Here is a 20,395-nt window from a genome sequence, read left to right on the forward strand (position 1 = left end):
CCTTCTGTTCCAGCTACTCAGGTTCAGTGTCTGTGATATCCTTACAAGTTACATCTAAGCAGTATTGTGAACATTTGTTTATGTATTCCAGCACTCTCAGCAGCCTCACCGTGTCTGTGTGGCCAATCAGCTAATAACACCCAGCTGTCTGCACTACTATTCAGTGCTATGTGCACACTCTACAATTAACAACTCCTCAATTTCAGTCGCAATTCATTGTCTGTATATTCAAGCAAGCAAGAACTTTTACAGCAATTCATGATATCCTTCAGTGCACACCAGCTATTCAGGCTGCAACTAGCCAAGTGCATACCAGCCATTCAGGCTGCAACCAGCCAAGTGCATACCAGTCCTCAAGACTGCAACTAGCCAAGTTCATACCAGCTATTCAGGCTGCAACTAGCCAAGTGCATACCAGTCCTCAAGACTGCAACAAGCCAAGTGCATACCAGCTATTCCGGCTGCAACTAGTCAAGTGCATAATGGTCCTCAAGACTGCACCTATCAAGTACATTTCAACTAGGAGGCATCTTGTCCTCACAATTCCTTATCAATTGACTCTTTTATCAGTTGACTCTGTAAGTATCTATTATCAATTGACTCTTGATAAATCAACTCACTAGATCTTATTGGGCTTCCTTTACCTGATGGTTCCACAGTGAATCTTCCTAGAGGTTCATAACACCTGTGTGGTTTATAATATTAACTCAAATACAAAACAGCCTTTGAAAGAGACACATTTTGCATTGAAACGCATCAGCCAAGCACCCCAGTGGCTTTTAAAATTTCATTATACTCTACAACAAGAACCACTGGTAACCTGAATGAGGCAACATCAATCTGACCACAACTTTTATTTGATCTGTGTGTCTGTATTACTCTGAACTGGCTAAGCTCTGTCTGGAAGCTGCAGGTGCTATCAATCAAGTCTATACAGGGTAGCTATTGCCAGTCTCAGCAGTAGAGCCAATGTGGAGATATTGCCTCTATCGACTAATCTACAGTGGAGGATGGTGATTGTACACTATATTGCAACAGCTTGAAAGCCCCTGCCTAAATGGTGAACATTGTGTCACCTGTGGCGAATCTGGGTTATTCACCAAGTGTTATTATATACCCCACTCCAATTACTATTTCCAGAATCAGAAGATTACGGAAAGATTGTGATCATACCCTTTGAACAAACAGCTTCACTTTTCTCCTCCAATGGGAGAATTACATTGCTGGAGTACCATTCCTTAATTTATACAGCACTGCTTTCATTTTTTTATTAATGATGTCAATAATCTAATTTGGGATATATACTGGGGAATGTACTAAGGGTATATATATTTAAGCTGGAAAGTCCCTTTCACCAAATTGACTTTACCTTTCAACATGAGAAAGACTTTCCTCCAGGAATGTGATTTTATTTTTAAGAAATTCTGTTAGTGTCAACATCAAGAGACAGATGGTCAGAGGGCTTACACATCATTTATATGCCAAGGTATTTTAATGGATCAGTACATTACAGCAAATTGTGGGAAGTGGCTGGAAGGTAAATTGCCAATTGTAAGGAAAAATACTAGCATTGGACCAGTTGATATGATGGTCTCTACTATGATGAAGGTTGTCCATTGAGCTCCCAGGGTCAGCCTGAAGGAGCAAAATATCATTTGCATATAATGTATCTTACCTATAGCGGCAACCACAGAGAGACTATGCAAATTAGAGCAGATTATCATAGACAGGCTAACGGATCAATAGCATGTAAAAATATAGTTGCAGACAAGGGGTGTCCTGACACGGACCAAACAGAGTGGTGTTATATTCATTTTAAACAAATCCTGGCAGCTAAAGCAGAATATAGTAGACGATCTGAGCATATAAAACAATATCCAAGAACTTGGCAGCATCCAGGGACACCACCACTGCCCCCTTCTTAGCATACTGGGCCATATGATGATGCAAGAATAATTACAAAAGATTAGTAGTGGATTTGACTGGCATAACCTCATCAAGTCTGGGAGAACCATTTATGAGATTACCCTATTCAATCACATGGAAAGAATTGTTGCAAATTTTATAACATACAGTAGGTTGCTAATAGGGAAATTGGATGATAAGGTTCATGGTACATACAGTATAGTCCTTACTCGGGGTGAGAGTTTTCATGATTAATCTGTCTAATTTTTCTGTACAACTTGACTAGCATGCCATATGATGATATGAGTCAGGGGCTTTCCTTTTAAGGAGAGAAGAGATAGCAACATCAAGTACCTTAACAGTAGTAGGAGCTTAAAGAAGTGCATGTATAAAATGTTATCAAGGAAGAATGATAAAAGGTGCCTTGGTAGCATATAGATTCCTATAATACTAAACAGACCCCTCCTCAATCTTTCTTCCTTCAAACTGTTTGACATTCCACTGATCCATAATAAAAGGGAAAGTGCTAACAGATAAATCTCCCTTTGCTAAAAAGGCTATGTTACTGCTGCACATATCAGCCTTCATATATTGATAATGCCTACAAAACAGTAATTTCTTCTTAGTCTCATCAAATAAATGATTAGCCGAAGCAGTCTCCACCTATAGCCAATTAAGTCTATCCAACTATAATCTGGAACCAATCTACAAATCTTCAGGTCTCTACATTTTTGTTTGAGCTCAACTTCCGTTCCCATCTCCTTTTATAATTTTTTTCCTCTCCACCACCCTAATCATAAAAAATGCCACAACACACCAAGAAACACCTCAAGGACATTATCACTAAAGCTGTGTACACACCTAAAGATATAACATGTCCAATATTTCTGGTGGGTTGGAAAATCTGTTAATGTATGGTAGCAAATAATAGGATTTTTTTTCCCAAACATTGGAAGATTTCCTTCCCACCAGACAGATTTAGTCCATGACTGCTAAACCTCACTCCAGGCTAATTATCTACCAGTTGATTCATCTGTGTCTCCAGTCTGCAGGATACTGATTTCACCATTTATAACAGTCCTTCTAGCAAGTGCTGCTGCAGTGCATTTCCCAATCTACTGCAGAGATCCTGATCTCTGTAGTAGATGTGTGCTGTTAACCCCTCAATCCCCTGCAAGTTACAAGTTCTCTACCTCTAATTTCAGCCACTGTATCAGTGTCCAGCAGTACAGATGCCTTCTACCTGTATCCTGCAATCTCCTCAGTACTTTCCAGTCTCCGCTATATCCAGTCTGAGAAAAGTTCTGTAATACCTGAGCTCCACAGGGCTACACCCTGTATCCAGCTCATACTAGTGCAATTACCATCTGCTTCACTACTGTCTCCAGTAATCTGGTTCCATTCCAGTGGCTCCAGTATTCCGGTTCCACCCTTGTAATCCAGTACCATTCTGGTGTTCCCATTCTGGTGTTTCAAGCAATCCAGTCCCATTCCAGTGCTTCAAGCAATCCAGCCCCATTCTGTTGTTCCAAGCAATCCGATCTCATGCCAGCTGTCCAGAGCTACTCCAGGTTCCACTTGATCCAGTGTCCTGCTGGTTCTTCTAGCCTGGTAAACATACCAAAGCTCTCTATACCATCTACCTGCACCTGTGTGCCTCAAGCATCCATCATCTGGTTCCAAACAAGACTCAGGCTGTCCCACCAGTGCCTTCAGTTGCCAGCAGCCACATATTGCTTACCAGTCAAACCCACGAGTGCTCTCATACACTTCACATTCCTGTCCAAGTTCATGAGTAGAAACTACTTAATAGCTTACATCAGTAGTCTCAGACTCCATTCCAGCCCAAGACTCAAATCCAGTTCCACAAACAAACATGCACAAGTGTGACCATGATATTGTTAAAATTCCCCATACAAACTGCAGTTTTTTGTAAAGAGATTATAATGTAGGCAGCCCATGAAATAAAGTAATTATTATAATTGTGGGAATGTAGACATCAATAATAATTATGCAAGAGTAATCTGTGACCATTTAAAAAATACATATAAGCCATCTTGATTTATCTGGATCCACTCTAAAATAAAAATTGAGCCATCATCTAGTCAGAACGGGGGGTGGGGTAGAGGTCAGAGCTTCTTAAGTGCTACCACTCAAAATATGCGTCTCTGCCAGGCAAATTACATCTAGGCCACACTTTTTAACTTGCAACAGCTCAAGTGACCTTTTAACTCTGTTGCTCAAACCACCCACATTCCAGGGAAGCAGTATCATGATTGGATCTGATGCAGGATGCAGGATCTGATGCAGGGAGATATTATTCTGCAAACATTAGAGTTGTTGCAACATCATTGGCTCTGCCTCAGTGTGTAAATCAGCCAATCCTCACTTTGCATTTTTTTTTAAAGGCAGGTTTGTCTAGCAGTCAGTCACAGTCTGTTTCGTTATGCACCACCCTCACAACATGAAAATATGTGATAATGAATAATAGCAAATCTACTTAAGTATAAATACACCAGATATTTGAGGTATATTATTCAGCTGTGTTTCTTGTTCTTTATGGTATGAGTGATATTTTTTATTACTCAACAATTTAGGACTATTGCAGCTACATTTACTTTGAGTTCAGACATCATAGCTGACTTCAGTAATTCCAAGTTTGCTAATTATACATTACCCATTTATTACCAAAATCTCACAGAAACAATTACATATTTAGTTCAGCTATTACAAATACAAGACTATATTAGCTTCATTAGTTTCTTATATTATAAGTTAGCTGGATATATTATATTTCTTTTTTATTAGCCTAGTTTTCAAAGCTTATTATTGGTCAATTTATTCAACAGCTGTTTGGTATAACACTACCAGTTCTGTAGGTTTTCATTAAACGTAGCATTCATTTAGCTGCACAGTCTTTTACTTGCACATATTTATATTATTTTAGTCTTTTTAACAAAATGTATATGTTATAGACCAGACTTCTCCTTATTGTTCTGATGTCTCTACAGTGCACAGTTAAAAATATATTTGATAACCTCCTTGTCTTACTTAAAGAGACTATACAGCATGAACATGAGTCTATATTGACAAGAATATATGTCTTGTCGAAGCTGGTTTAGTGGCTGAGACAGAATCAGTGTAAAATTAGCTTGGAGCGACATCATCTTGCGAATAGAAACCAGACTTCATCTTAAAAATAAGAAGAATCTGCACGACATCATTTTAAGTTACAACTCACAAGCTAAGTACAGATGGCAATGTTTTTGGTAATCCCTTTAGAAGCCATGACAGGCCCATTCTGGGGACAACCTTGCATAGAAATATACCAAAACAAAGACAGTATCACTTATCAACTAGAAAAACACCTTCCTGAGAAAAGGAATTAGAAAAAAACAATACACCAAGAACTGTGGGTGTTTTTGCATGTAAAAGGAGAAACCCCACATGTGGAAAGGTGTAGCTGTGGCAATTGCAATATGGCCCAGACTCTTGAATCTGACTGAATGAACAATGGTAAGAAATGTACTCTTTTAAACTCACTGTCAGACAGGCTGGCACGGTTGGGGGCCTCCACCTTGTTTGAGAGTGAAGCTCACTGCCCAGAACACATTTGCAGTGCTGTTTAAAAATGTTACTAAGAAATGATAGAGATATATATATATATATATCTCTATCTATCTATCATTTCTTAGTAACATATATATATATATATATATATATATATATATAATCTATCATAAATAGAATTATATGTCTAAAGACTGCACATTAAGCACAGTTGCGCTGTTAACATGATGCACATTAGCGAATGCACAAAATCTTGCATGCGAACGCTGTTTATTAGCTGCATGCATGCACATCTGCCCCAAATCAGATAAGCTTAACTAGCATCTTTTCCCAAACCCCTAATACTTACATAATGCACACTCACATAAAAGGTTCCATAGCTTTAAAGTATAAGATCCAAGTTTTATTCATTTATTACAACTGCTGTGAAATAAAGGCTATTTTGGTATCTAAGATTTAATACGTGATATCTAAGCTGTGTTTGGTGTTATATTGATCTGCACTTTCTCAACAGCTTTCCGGTATCATCGATGTGAAGATCGCAACATGCATTCTCAACTTATGGACTGTAGAGATATAAAGCACCAAAATGTATTTTGTGAAACCCACAGCCTAGATTTGCATGCAGGGGGGATAGAGGAGACAATAGGCTGTCGGAGGCTTACCTGTGTCCATTTGAATCAACCTGTTAAATGTCCTGTAACAAACGCACCGTGATGGGGAACCAAAGAGATCAGCAACAAACCTCTCTATTGTGTTGTCTGTTTCTGTAAGCGTATAAATGTGTGTGTTGTGACCCCAGTCTGGAGTCTTCTTGCCGATTGCTGAGTGATGGAGGTTTCTTGCTGATGCTGGTATCTGGTCCAGAGCGTGTGCATATGTATAACTGTATCTTGGGTCTGTATAATTCTTTGCGTTAAATTGTACCTAGATCACAGCATGTAACTGACTGTACTTTACTTGAATAATACTTTGAGCTTTGGAAACACATGTTCAAGGTCTAAAGTCTTTATTTTACTGTATGACTGCGTACGCAAATAGCGTCAATATTAGAAGGTATAGGCAGGCTTTTTGAAGGTTTAGGTAGGAGCGTATAGAGGTTTTAATACGTTACAACAGATGGGGCTCATAGTGTGAGGTCACTTACCTATTCACACGATAAATATACGGTTATCGATCTCTCAGCAATGGGTTGAGTTGCCATACGCAGGGTTTACCTGCAATCACTCGATGCTGAGAAGTCGTTACCCGTTATTGTGTGAGTCAATGTACGCTGACTAGAATCCAGGGACAAGAAGGGAAAAAGTTTGTTTTCCTTTGTTGATAGTATTTTACGCTAAAATGGGGTGCCGCAGTATTGCGTATATGGCTGAGTCACATTTTTGCACGCGCAGTAAAGATGCACTTTTGCATACACAGCTAAAGGGTAAGAGTCATATGGTTGTGTAGTAGCCGCATTATTATGTATGCAACTAGTCACACAATAGCATATACGTATTTCAGGTCATGCTGCCACATGTTTAAACAAAGCCGTTGAGTTTACATTATCAATTGTTGCCAATAACTGGGTTAACATGTATTTTTCTGCACAGGAAAAGTGTGTGTGATTGTGCGTATTTGTTTAGGGTGTAACATGGGTCCTAAATGTTAAGGGTATTGTATGATCCTTAAGGGCTAGGTGCAGTAGTTAGCCTAGCTGCTCGGTAGTACCTACCATTCTATACACATCAGCAGGTATACATGTTGTCTTTGTTGTAGGGACCGGCTCTCAATGTGATTGCAGTGTTTAGTAATTAGGTTGGGTTACTGGAGCATTGTAATTGAGCCGCACTGGGAACTTGTGATTGTAAACTGAGAGATAATAGGTGAGTGGGAGCATCTAGAAATAACTTCCATAGGTGAGTGGGAGCATCTAGAAATAACTTCCATAGGTGAGCGGGAGTATCTAGAAATAACTTCCATAGGTGAGCGGGAGCATCTAGAAATAACTTCCATAGGTAAGTGAGAGTATCTAGACTGTCTTTCACCAATTTAAATCTTTTTTGAAAAACTTAGGGTTCTCCCAGGATGGGGGCCAAGCAAAGGATAGAGATGTTAAATGATTTGCTGCTGTCAGAAGTGCCACTTGGGTTGGCACGACATATTATGCATATTAAGTATGGTGCCAATGCAACCAGGTATTGTGATTTATGGTTTAATATGACGAGGAAGAGTGTTAGGCCGCTTCCTAGAATTGGTAGTTTTGATAAGGAGATATTGAATAATGTCTAAGCTCACATCTGTTTGATGCGTTCTCAAGTGAAAAAGGTAAAATATTACAAATGTTTAAAATTGTGGCAGCATGGAGGGGATGCGTGGCTTAAAAAAGTGCAAGCGACGCAAACTAGAGTTGCAAACGCATTACCAGAAAGTACATCAGTAGCGCTAAATTGTAATGCATGAAAGCCACAAAATAGTGGTCACGTGCAGCAAGGTAGCATTGCAGAAGGTATTGCCAGCAATTCACGCACACCACCACCACCTTATGTGGATGGGGGTGCAGGTACAGTTATCGAAAAAAAAACATAAAAATTTAACAAGCAATTTGTACCCTCTCTTAAGTAACCATAAGGAAAATGTTTATGATGTGGATAATGAGCCTATTGTTATGTCTGCCATTTCCCGTGCAGTACACATGTTAGATGCTGCACCATGACAATCACAAAGGGTGCCACCATCTCCATCAGTAACAGCATGGGAAGTGCTAACATCCTCTGCATCCATAGAGAAAGTTGTTAATACTATACGTTGCAGCAACAGACTATACCTCCATCCAGGTAATAAGGTCAAAGGTAGCAGCGCGGCCGGTCTGCATCCCATTCAGACAATAACTGTTCCAAATGGAAATGCGGATGCGAACAGAATAGTGCCCACAAGGGTAGTGCATTGTCCTTGGACAAGAGTGGAGCTAAATTCCATCATAAATGATCTCCCCGATCCCAAAAAGGAATTAGCCAAATGTCAAAGGTTTTTGAGAAATTTGGGTAGTTCTCACAAGCCAACCAATAAAGATTGGCGGGTGGTGTTAAGGGCCTGTCTACCACACAATATCGACATGACAATTGTGTATTGGATGGTGACGTTCCCTTTACAGACCAAGTAAACCAAAGTAACATTACCCATATTATAACTCAATTGGTTGTATATTTTCTAGTAGTGGTTTACTGGAACAAAATTTTCACCATAAAGCAAAAGGAGAGTGAATCTGCAGAAGATTATTGCGACCGGGATCTGCAGGCTATCACCCAGTACACTGGGTTAGAAGATATTAAAGATAGCGCTCACCACCACAGGGGAATGATTGTCACTATACTCATGGACGGTCTTAAAGAGAACCTAAAAACCCGGGTTCAGACCTCACTGCCTGGCTTGATGGGAGTCACAATAGATAATGTCATAGAATCCACCATAGAACATGACAAAAACATCTCAAAGAAGAGAGAGATCCCAAGCGAGAAACTACTAGTCATTGGTATTTAAGCTTTAGAAGTAATGCAAATAACACCACAACACATTTACCACGCACGGTCAAAATACACACCCCACACAACATCCAAACTCATATCCTCATGCACAACCTCAATCTTTCCAATCTTTTCAACCTGCCAATGGATCTGTTCTAATGTAAAATGTGGATGATTTATTGTTGTATTTAGGTCATGTTTAAATGATATTATACTGTTGTGCTTTATCTCTCACACACAGGACACAAGGTTGCTAAGGACAAATGGCAGCCATGCCAGGCTAAGGTCAAATACTCGGAATACTGTCCAACCCAGGGGCCCAGGCAATATTTAGAGCAGTAGCTATTGATAACAGGATTTAATTGCAGAATTTGTATGCATATACGATATCCCTAGAATTATTAAAAGTGATAGGGATACTCGTTTCACAGGTGACGTCTAACAGAACATGTGTAAGGTGATGGGTATTAATATCAAGATCATCCCAGACTATCTTTTTACCTGTCCCCTTTTGAGATACTGTTTAACAGGCAGCCTCATGTGAAAATATGATAATGAGGTTACTGTGCAGTGTCTCACGAATATAAGTAAGAACAACTGAAATTGAAAATTTTATTTTCTAACATGTCTGATGCAAACTGTCATGATGTCAAACCTGGGGAATTTGTTATGATTCAATTTTTTTTTCGCTCAGGTTGTTTGACTGATTGTTGGGAAGGTCCATATCAGGTGTTGCTAAAGGTGGCCGAGAGACATACCTGGATCCATTCCACTCACTGTAGAAAGGTCAACCAACCGATGGAGATATGGGGCCCATTCGAGGCAGATAACGTGAACCTGTCGATTGTGAGCCTGTTCCGGGAGGGTTAAAAGGTGCAGTGAGATACCCGAGCTAAAGAAATGTGTAGATCAGTGCTTCCAGCAATGGAGTGGTCTGCTGTGGTCATCCTTGTTCTTTCTTCCAGAGTTTCTATCGTGATGATCTGTTTGGGGATACCCAGTTCCTGTGATGGAGGACCGTTAGAGGATATGGGAGCGGATGGCAGTGCTGATGGAGTGGTGTCAGGAGGAGTGCTATGCAAAATCAGGGGAGTGTCTGACCAATCTTAGTACTGTAATTGTTATGTTATTTGGGAAGACTACTTCCAGAAATTATGACCCTTACACATATTGAAATGCTTGGTATTCATAAAAACACACCATCACCATATCTTCACACACAGTATGAACACAGAGGCAAAATAAATATGATACCTGGTGACTTGCATAAAGCCACTCAGTTAATTAGTGAGACAACTGGCTTTCAAGTTTTAGTAGCACTGGATCCCACCAGGATCGCTCGGGGTACACTAAATTTTAGATATATTCAGGATCTTGCTAAATTGATAGATAATATCATCGAGATGTATGATGACACCTTCAGGTATACAGGTAGAGAATTGCAAGCATATAAGAAAGAACTGGTGCAACACAGGCTAGTGTTAAATTATTTAACTGCTGTCACTGGAGGATACTGCGTAACTTTGGCCACCCAATTTGGAGTAAAGTGTTGCACCTATGTCACCAATGATACCAGCGACCCCAAGGAGGTGATAGACAGAAAGATGGATGAGATTCTGCAGTTAAAATGGGAATTTTGGAAGAATCACAAGGCTTCAGTGGCTGAAGTAGAGGAGAAGGTAGAGGAATGGTTTTCATGGTTGAACCCAGCAAAGTGGTTCTCAGATCTAGGGGAGTGGGTCCAGGAAATGATCACAAGCATAGCTAAACTCCTGATCCTTATACTGGGTGTCGTCATAGTAATTGGCATATGTGTCAAGTGTGTTCCTAATATGTTGAAGTGTGGCAAATGTAAAAATAAGGTAAACCAGAAGGGCAAAATAATGATGGTGGTTAGTAGTGCCCATATGAATACTGAGGTAAAAGTAGAACTGCATTACAACCCTGAGCTAGAAATAATATCATATAATGTTTACATTTAGAAATGCGTAGAATGTATTATTAAAATGTTATTTTTCTCATTTAAACATCTTTGATTATGTAAGTTTCTATTTCCCTTCAAAACTTACTTTATAGAACTGGTGCATCCCCACATCTTTCACATGATCTCCCAAGATCCGCGGTGTGCGTATAATGGTAGTTTTATGTTCCCCCCCTAGAGACCTATCATAGATGGATTGAAACCACTTTGTGCCATCCCATAAAAATAACATTAAAATAATACCCCATATGGAAGCCTAAAAATAATTTTAAAATCAGAGTATGATAGCATTTTTTTTGCTATCAAAGGGTGGACTGTCGAAGCTGGTTTAGTGGCTGAGACAGAATCAGTGTAAAATTAGCTTGGAGCGACGACATCTTGCAAATAGAAACCAGACTCCATCTTAAAAATAAGAATCTGCATGACGTCATTTTAAGTTACAACTCACGAGCTAAGTACAGATGGCAATGTTTTTGGTAATCCCTTTAGAAGCCATAACAGGCCCATTCTGGGGACAACCTTGCATCGAAATATACTAAAACAAACACAGTATCATTTAGCAACTAGAAAAACAGCTTCCTGAGAAAAGGAATTAGAAAAAAACAATACACCAAGAACTGTGGGTGTTTTTGCATGTAAAGGGAGAGACCCCACATGTGGACAGGTGTAGCTGTGGCAATTGTAATATGGCCCAGACACTTGAATCTGACTGAAAGAACAATGGTAAGAAATCTGCTCTTTTAAACTCACTGTCAGACAGGCTGGCACCAGCATGGTTGGGGGCCTCCACCCTGTTTGAGAGTGAAGCTCACTGCCCATAACACAATTGCAATGCAGTTTAAAAATGTTATTAAGAAATGATATATATATATATATATATATATATATATATATATATATATCATAAATAGAATTATATGTCTAAACACAGCACATTATGCACAGTTGCGCTGTTAACATGATGCACATTAGCGAATGCACAATATCCTGCATGCGAACGCTGTTTATTAGCTGCATGCGTGCACATCTGCCCCAAATCAGATAAGCTTAACTAGCGTCTTTTCCCAAACCCCTAACACTTACATAATGCACACTCACATAAAAGGTTCCATAGCTTTAAAGTATAAGATCCAAGTTTTATTCATTTATTACAAATGCTGTGAAATAAAGGCTATTTTGGTATCTAAGGTTTAATACGTGATAAGTAAGCCATGTTTGGTGTTATACTGATCTGCATTTTCTCAACAGCTTTCCGGTATCATCGATGTGAAGATCGCAACAAGCATTCTCAACTTATGGACCGTAGAGATATAAAGCATCAAACTGTATTTTATGAAACCAACAGCCTAGATTTGCAAGCAGGAGGAATAGAGGAGACAATAGGCTGTCGGAGGCTGACCTGTGTCCATTTGATTCAACCTGTTAAATGTCCTGTAACAAATGCACCGTGATGGGGAACCAATGGGATCAGCAACAAACCTCTCTATTGTGTTGTCTGTTTCTGTAAGGGTATAAATGTGAGTGTTGTGACCCCAGTCTGGAGTCTTTTTGCTGATTGCTGAGTGACGGAGGTTTCTTGCCGATGCCGGTATCTGGTCCAGAGCGCGTGCATATGTATAACTATCTTGGATCTGTATAATTCTTTGCGCTAAATTGTACTGAAGCTCACTGCCCAGAACACATTTGCAGTGCTGTTTAAAAATGTTACTAAGAAATGATAGAGATATATATATATATATATCTATCTATCTATCATTTCTTAGTAACATATATATATATATATATATATATAAAATCTATCATAAATAGAATTATATGTCTAAACACCGCACATTAAGCACAGTTGCGCTGTTAACATGATGCACATTAGCGAATGCACAAAATCTTGCATGCGAACGCTGTTTATTAGCTGCATGCATGCACATCTGCCCCAAATCAGATAAGCTTAACTAGCATCTTTTCCCAAACCCCTAATACTTACATAATGCACACTCACATAAAAGGTTCCATAGCTTTAAAGTATAAGATCCAAGTTTTATTCATTTATTACAACTGCTGTGAAATAAAGGCTATTTTGGTATCTAAGATTTAATACGTGATATCTAAGCTGTGTTTGGTGTTATATTGATCTGCACTTTCTCAACAGCTTTCCGGTATCATCGATGTGAAGATCGCAACATGCATTCTCAACTTATGGACTGTAGAGATATAAAGCACCAAAATGTATTTTGTGAAACCCACAGCCTAGATTTGCATGCAGGGGGGATAGAGGAGACAATAGGCTGTCGGAGGCTTACCTGTGTCCATTTGAATCAACCTGTTAAATGTCCTGTAACAAACGCACCGTGATGGGGAACCAAAGAGATCAGCAACAAACCTCTCTATTGTGTTGTCTGTTTCTGTAAGCGTATAAATGTGTGTGTTGTGACCCCAGTCTGGAGTCTTCTTGCCGATTGCTGAGTGATGGAGGTTTCTTGCTGATGCTGGTATCTGGTCCAGAGCGTGTGCATATGTATAACTGTATCTTGGGTCTGTATAATTCTTTGCGTTAAATTGTACCTAGATCACAGCATGTAACTGACTGTACTTTACTTGAATAATACTTTGTGCTTTGGAAACACATGTTCAAGGTCTAAAGTCTTTATTTTACTGTATGACTGCGTACGCAAATAGCGTCAATATTAGAAGGTATAGGCAGGCTTTTAGAAGGTATAGGTAGGAGCATATAGAGGTTTTAATACGTTACAACAGTCTCCTGTGACAAGATACTGTACATGTATACATGATCAATTTGTCTGTTAGTTAGCATAGCCAATTTCTGCTTTTCCAAAATGAATTGGTCTCCTACATACAGCAATGAAGTGTAAGCATTACTAGTTTTGTAATACTACCTTTTCCACTAGCAGCAATAACCTGGGTTATTGCACGTGAGTGAGCAGCAAACCGGGTTACTGCACAGTGTGAAAGGGTAGGGATGACATAAGCTGGGTCAAGTGACCCAGCATTTCAACCCAGGTCACGAGAAGGGTTAAACACATGTTCAACCCTGCTCATGATGCAGTGTGAACGAGTAACCCGGGTCAATGCAACCCGAGTCCTGTTCTCTGCATACAAAGAGCCATTGCTTGGAGATGAGATCATCTCCAAGTGCTGGCTCATCATGTGATCTAGATGACGTCATCGACCCAGCATTATTGCCGGGTCTTGCCGCCTGTCTGTTAGGGGACTCAGCTGGGTCGCAGCTGTGATGGGCATGTGAACATAGGCCCTGATTCAGAGCTGGACGCTCTTTCAGAGCACTCGCTCTGAATCAGGGCCGTCCTTCTTGTTTTTCAGAGCGGCCTCCTGGCCGCTCGCAGAGCTGTGGGTGACCACCACAGCTATAGCGAGCGGCCAGGAAGATGGTTGCGATGGTCAAGATCTTCGCGACCATCGGGCTTCCGACGAAACCTTTGTGGTAGGGTCTCATTGCTGCAAGGCCCAGAGTGCTTTTGGCTCTAACAGAGCCGAAAGCACTCCCACTGACATCACAAGTGATGTCAGTGGGGCTGGCCCCAGACGGTTGGCATTCCTCCGTCTGGGCAGCCCCGCCCCCAGCCCACCCAGCAAAGGGGGCGTACTGTCACTCAATAACGACAGCATGCCCCCTTTTGTACGAGACCCGGAGTGACGGATTGCCCGTCGCTATCCGTGACTCGCGCATGTGCACGACGGAGCCGGCTCCATCGTGTGCATGCGCACTGGGCCATCATCGACCATAGCGCTTGCGAGCAGGTGTGAATCAGGCCCATAGTCCAGGGGTGCAACCCGGCAGTCAGATGGAAAATTAGTATTAATCAGTTACAGTATAGAATAATTGCAATTATGGAAGTAAAAAGGCATGGGAAGGCTGATTTACCAAGCCAAAAAGCCACACTAAAACTAATGTATGCTACATTTCAGCAGTATAATAACTGTAGTAATATTTTTCCTCTTTAATAAATGAAATGCATCCAACATGGATCTTGGTAAATGGCTATGGGGCGTCACACAATTTACAGCTGACAAGACTATTTTTTTAACCACACTGTACAGGATCAATAGTTCTCTGCTGGTAGATGCATTGGGATTAACAGAGGGATACTGAAACACAATCCTGAAATGCAAGAATTAAGGTGAAAAGTGTCAATGTCATGCTACAGAAATTACAAGTTTGATTGTGCAACACAATAACCACTTTATAAACAGAGAGCATAATTGATTCCTTACAGTTAAATCTGATGCCTTCAGCTTCATGTGTAGAATTTTGAAACATTATATAAAGAAGAGCATCTATTTTAGATCAAGTAATGAATCCACTTCAAAATTTATACAGATGTTAAACATCTGTCACTATATAGCAAATGGCTTTAAAACAGGAGTGAGGAAATGTCAGTTTTTATCATACTTTTCAGCTCAGTATTTACTAATAAAAAGCACCAGGCTGCTCCAGCCAGAAGACTGAGGCTATAGCAAGGGGACACACAGGAAGGAACCCTCCTGTCATAATGGCAACCAGCCCAAAACTGATCAGCCATGGGCTGGAATCCCTAGGGAAGTAGGGACTTTCCCCAAAAATGGGGTCTCCCCTAACTAAGGACAATGCACCCACTGGGCTTTGGGTGCAGAGACAATAGTGAAATTAAAAAGTTAAAAATGAAAGAGTTAATCAATATATATATATATATTTTTACTGGTGGCCTATAGGTCCAGGCCTGCCCCGCCACCTTGCATGTAAAACTATATTCTCAGCCCCCTTACTTCCCCCTACAGGAACCAGAAAAGAATATAGGTGGCGCTAATCAAAATGGACTAATAATTCTTGCAATTTATCAACAATAATTAGACATTATTAGCTTCTGGGAGTGGGAAATTTAGCAATAAAAAAAGGTGGTTAGTTGATAAACACAATAAAAACAAATAATAAATAACAACAAACACTTAAGGTGCATACACACGGGACGATTCGCTCAGTGTCGTTAACGATGAAAAAGCAGTGTTTTCTTTTACTGTGTTAAATGTGAATTACAATTGCTTTGCTGAAAGAAAGGAGATATATTTATTGGTGTGAACTGGCTTGTTATTTAAAAGCCACTACACTTGTATATACCCCTCCCATTATAAAAATGGAGGACATTTTTTGCACTATAGGAAACTTGTTGGCCTCTCACCAAAAAGACAGAGGAACAAATGTTACAGTTAGTGACCCAGTCAATGGGCATCTGAAGAAAATGTCTGCCTCAGATGACCCAGAGGTGTAATTGCTGATATTTGAGAGAGTGGCACAGCGTCTAAAATGGCCAGCAGATACTTGGGCTGATAGAATTGCCCCCTATCTCACTGGTGAGGCTCAGAAAGCCTATGCTGATTTGTCTTCTGCTGATGCGGAGAAATAGGACCTTGTTAAAAGTGCCATTCTGACCAGGTCAGGTCTCACTCTTTCTGGGAAAGCGCAGCACTTCCATGAATGGGCCCTATTACCAGGGGTCCCTACTCGGAAGCAGGTTGCAGAACTTGCCAGACAGGGGCGGAGTTGGCTTCCACCAGAAGACCGAACTGCCGCTCAGAATATAAAGACGGTGGTTGTTGACTAGTGTATAATAACTCTAGGGTCACTCACGCTGATCCTCAGAATTTAGAGGAATTAATTACAGTGTTGGAGTGGTATGAGACCACAGGAACTATGACAAAAATGCTATAAAAGAAACCAGGGAATTGGCAACCCATTAAGATGGCACCCCATTGGCCTGTGATCCCAACTGTCACTCCTCCTCAAGGAAATGCAGCTGGAGATGCCAGGGTTATTTGCTATGAATGCAGAGCGCCAGGTCATATAAGGCGGGGCTGTACCAGAAAAACAGAGCCTATGAAGTGTGGGGTTGCTAGTATGGGTGCTATGTACCCCGCTTTTTTCATGATGGTACCCCTGGATTCCAGACCTCCGTTAATGTGGGAAACTGTGTTACTGAATGGCAGAGAACTCCCGGCTATTATAAACTCAGGGAGTGAGATAACCCTAATCTCAGAGGCTGTCCTGCCCAGGGCAGTTGAAAAGTTGCCAGGGTTAGTTGAAGTACTCTGCATTCATGGATCCACAGAAAACTTCTCCCAGGTGCGACTGATCCTCACCATAAAGGGGTGGTCACCATGATTGGGCCTAAGCTTCCCTATCCTATCATATTGGGATGCAGTTTCCCAGGATTTGTTGAGCTCTTAAAGGAACCACAGAGACAAAGCCAATATAAAGATCCTACCTCCAAAAAGGGAGATGAGTGGAAAAGCATGGCCAGTCCTTATTAGAGAGCCAACCTCTGTGCAATTAATGTCAGAGGAAAGAATCTGCAACACTTTGCCTGGTTACAACCAGAGAGAAATATTTGCAGAGGTATCATACCCAATACAGATGTTGCCATGGATGTGCTGGAAACCACCACCCCTCAGGTTCCTAGGGGCCGCTCTAGTTCACCTGGTCCTACCAAAGTTCCGCTGGCGGACAACTTGTCAGCAAAACAGCGGAAAGGAGCGGAAGCCTTAGTTCACAATAATCAGGATGAGTTTTCATCCCTACCAGGGCGCCTGCCTTAATACAGGATGGGATAAATACACATGAAAGAGTGGGCATAAAGCAGCAACCATATTGCATTTATTGAGGCTCAGCGACAAGCTTTCCAATAAGAAGAACATCCGGTCCCTGTACTTCTTGCTAGACTGCTCGGATGTCGCACTGGCTCTTTGAGGAACACTTTGTCTGCGGGGCAACGGAAAAGAGCAGAACCTGGTGTCTGCAAGAAAAAAAGGATGGTTGCTCCTTTGCCAGAACACACCATGTTCAGGGGGTATGAAGAAGACATGCCTGGAAAGGTGGTTTAGAAGGCTGAATGGTCTTGGCTGTCATGAAAGGAAAAGTGCGCTTCCCCAAGCTTGGAAAAGCAAAAGGAGGGGGAAGTGTGGTGAGAGGGGTTGTCTTTCACCTGAATTGCACACATTCTGGTGGGATAAGCTCCATCCAAGGGAGAGGAAAACAAGACCAGCACATTCTGCAGTTTCAATAGTAGTTTGGAATTCTGAGTTTTCTGGGCTGCACAGTTCAAAGTGGAGATATGGAACTCCTTGTTTTTCTGGTTGCCCAGAGCCATCAGGAAGTAATATATAAAACAATGGAATCCTGGGGGATATGCTCTGTACACAGTAATAGATGAGATGCACTGCAGACAGTTGCATCCGGCTGCTATGCGCTGCAGACAATAAGATCATGCACTGTCCCCTTCCAATAGCTGGAGGAAATATCATGTGCTGCGTATGGCTGATGGAGACTTTGCTCACAGTAGGATCAGTAGCTGAATAATGCATAGTACAGGTTGAGTCTCCCATATCCAAAATGCTTGGGACCAGGGGTATTTTGGATAATGAAATATTCCGTATTTTCGAATAATTGCATACCATAATGAGATATCTTGGGAATAGGACCCAAATATACACACAGAATGCATTTGTGTGTTATATACACCTTATTCATTGTATACAATATTTTCAATAATTTTGTGGCTCAAACAAAGTTTGTGTACAGAAATGAAATTCATTTATGTTTCATATACACCGTATACACACAGCCTGAAGGTAATTTTATATAATATTTGTAATAATTTGTGCCTTAGACAAAGTTTGTGTACATTGAACCATCAAAAATCAAAGGTTTCATTATCTCAGTCATGCCAAAAAAAATTCCGTATTTCGGAATATTTGGATATGGGAGACTCAACCTGTAGTAGCATATTCATTACTATCACCGCAACACTAAGCGGAATATGCATCTGTTAATAAGTTACATTTATAGATGTGGCCCTTAGTTTGACCTCCTTAATAGATTCAAAGTAAAGAAAAAAATACATTGCTAGGCTAAAGATTTCATTATTTGGTTACAGGCATTTTCATGTAACCCAAAATTCATTAGATGCTTTAATTTGCTGAAAAACATCTGCTTAATATAATTTTCCCATTTAACAAAATATATAAAAAAATCAACCATATGCCACTCACAGCCTTCCATACTTCCCTTCCATCTTACTGGACTGGGTTCAGGGTGAATTCTCCACTTTTCTTCACACTTAGCATAAGTAAAACCATGCAGGTTGACCGCGGGACCCCCCTGATAAGCATTTTATAATTGAATAATGAGGATCACGGAAGCACAACTGAAAGTAGACAGCAAAGCCTTGTTAATTTGACCCACAATAAAATATCCACTCTACACAGCTATCTGAATTGGTCCCTAAATCAAAGAATGCCAATTACTCATGCATAATGAATAATCTGTTTCAGTGACACTGCTGTTGCAGTATATAATTTAGTAATCTCAGAAGTAAAACAGAATTTCCAGGTACTGTAGGTAACTCCAAAATCCACCAAAGGTACATGACTGCTTTGAAATGAGATCATCCACAAATGGATAGGTTGTGAATGTAAAAGCATAATTTAATTGAAACAATCATCATCACTCAAAACTGGTCAAACATACAGTACTTATACTTAGTAGTGGAGTCACTACAGCACAGTGTCGCAACAGGGATGCAGTGTGCCCTGTCCCAAGCCCAAGCTCCTGCAGCCACATGCAGGTGCTGTAGGACAGTAGGCAACATCATTGCTTGCACACCCATAGCTACGGCCTAGTTGCAGCATCTTCTACCCGTATACTTTACTAGATGTGTGTCCAAATCACTTACATGAGAAATTACATATAAAAATATAATACATTAAAAATGTACACATTACTGTATACCACACAATTAATGTGACATGGTAGTGAAGTGTTTTGCAATACACCTGTACAGCCAAGTAGTTGTCTGTACCTAATGATAATGTTTGAACTTGTTTCAACAAAGAAAAGGTATTACGTTTACTCAACCTGATTGCTTAGCAATCACATCCTATTGATGGCTCCCGGCCTTCCAGCAGAATATAAATTAGTACGACTGTCTGGCAGCATATACACTTTTAGTATAAGATTTTTACTGGTTTTTGGACCTAATTTAGTGTCATATGATAAATAGAGTAATACATGCTTTTTGGGGGCCTTGAATCTATGCACAGAGCTATCAAGAGAAGAACACAACTCATTTTATAAAGAGACCTCAATCACTTATACGTTGAAAGGACTTTTTCAGTGCTTAAAAAATGCTTAAGCTTTAAAAATGTTACCTTATCTTATATGAGTTTTAGTGACCTGTATAAATACCCTTCTTAAATCCAACAAAAGAGTTAACTCATTGCATTTAACACTGTTTTTTGCTAATGAATACCTGTAAAACACTATTCTTGTAAAATTTGAATTGGTCTATCAAAACTGAGTGATTTGGCTTCTAATTAAAGTTTGTTCAGGACAAGAATTAGCGATTCCGCTGCTTAAGATAATATCAAAGGT

Source organism: Taudactylus pleione, unplaced genomic scaffold (genome assembly GCF_031769625.1).
Source record: "Taudactylus pleione unplaced genomic scaffold, aTauple2 ptg001314l, whole genome shotgun sequence".
In the NCBI taxonomy this organism is placed as follows: Eukaryota; Metazoa; Chordata; class Amphibia; order Anura; family Myobatrachidae; genus Taudactylus; species Taudactylus pleione.